This window comes from Primulina huaijiensis, chromosome 2 (assembly GCF_012295235.1).
Source record: "Primulina huaijiensis isolate GDHJ02 chromosome 2, ASM1229523v2, whole genome shotgun sequence".
NCBI lineage: Eukaryota > Viridiplantae > Streptophyta > Magnoliopsida > Lamiales > Gesneriaceae > Primulina > Primulina huaijiensis.
Genome location: NC_133307.1, coordinates 6,932,176 through 6,933,974, shown reverse-complemented (window position 1 = coordinate 6,933,974; position 1,799 = coordinate 6,932,176).

Sequence of the window (1,799 nt, the reverse complement as noted above, 5' to 3'; positions counted from 1 at the left end):
CCGTTTTTTTGTTCCTCCCAGAGCAATCCCCGATATTGTATGGAAGCGTGTAGAACATCCAAAGTTCCCAAAACCTCTTTCTCGAACCCAAAAACGACGTGTGTTGAGAGAAAAAGCGGCTGAGTGCAGATCTAAGATGGAGGAGTCATTCAAAGAGAAGAAAAAATTTGGGAAGAAGGCTACTGAAGACAATGAGGAAGAAGGTGATGACTTGTTATCAAAGGAAGACAGTGAACTAGTCAAGAAAGCTACTTCAATGTGGGACTGATTCTCGTTTCATTCGAGTGTGCTACTGGCTCATTAATGTTTCCAGAGGAATTTAAACTCAAAAAGATGTTTGAATCTGATATATCCACTGGAAACCAAAGTGTTACAGAATCTATTCAAACCAATATTTTGAATGAGTGCGTTGGTGTTCTTGTTGATGAAGAAAAAAGAGTGTTGTTGAAGCGACCTACCAATGAGATGACCAAACATATCAAACCACTCTATATTATAGCGCATTTGAATGGAAAGCCATTGTCTAGGGTACTGATATATAATAGGTCTGCTGTGAATATTTTACCTTATAGAATCCTTCAGAAGTTGGGGAAGAAAGTGGAAGATCTGATTCCTACTGAAGTCTCTGTGGCGGCTTTTACTAGGGAGTCTACAAAAACATTGGGAGTGCTGCCGGAAAATGTTGTTGTAGGGTCTCGATCTTCACTGTTAGCTTTTTTCGTGGTCAATTCTAGTGCTAGCTTCCATGCTTTATTAGGGAGGGATTGGATTCACACCAATCATTGTGTACCGTCATCCATGCACCAGTTACTGTTAATGTAGAAAGGGAATGAGGTAGAAGTAGTACATTCTGATTCACAGCCGTATCAATCTAATTCCAATGCCGTGGAAGCTAGATATTATGATGGAGCTTTTCGTCCAATTAAGTTTCGTAACTGCAAGGTGCATGGACAACCAGGAGCAGTGTACATGGACACTCAAGAAGCTGTTGAGAATGTTCTCAAACCTACTGTCATGGTCTCTCCTAGACCCATGGTCCGACCTATTATCGAGGAGGTCGATGATTAAGTTCATTAAAGAAGATATGGAAGTCACTGCAACTTCCGAGTGGAAAGCCATAATGCATCAGCTGGTGAACAAAGTGCAGTCTCAGGAGTTGTGGGATATCGATGGAGCTAAAGTAATATTTGAGGAGGAATGTGGAGGTAGCGAGGAAGAAGAGTTACAAATGGATGATTTAATCTTAGCTCCGGCTCAGATAAAAGATCGACAGCCAGAGACAGATGGTTCATAAAGATGGAATATATGAGAAATATTGTACAAACTAGGCTGGATGGCCACTTTGTTTAGTTTTGTCATATTAATTCATAAGAAGTTTATGTAAATATGTGAAGAATAGGCTTTTAAGTCATTCTTTGCTGAATTTGTTTGTAAATAATGATGGAGCATTTGTGAATAAAAAAAAATGACTGCTCATGGAATCCGATGTAGTTTATGTATTTTGAGAGGAATAATGTGTTGTCTTGATAACCGAATTGATGACGTGTAGAGCGTGTTTATTATATATTTCGATACTTTGATGTTGTTTGGAAAGTATGGGTGATAGTGAGCAATGGTGATCGCATGTTGTGATAATATTGAAGAAAACAAGCTATTTAGCCGTTGTTTTTAATTTATTTTACAGAAATCCGGACAGAGTTTCACCTATAAACCTGACATCCCAGAAATATAAATATGTGCAAACACCTGTGGACAAACCCAAGCAACAGATATAACATAATTCCATCAACAAAGTTCGA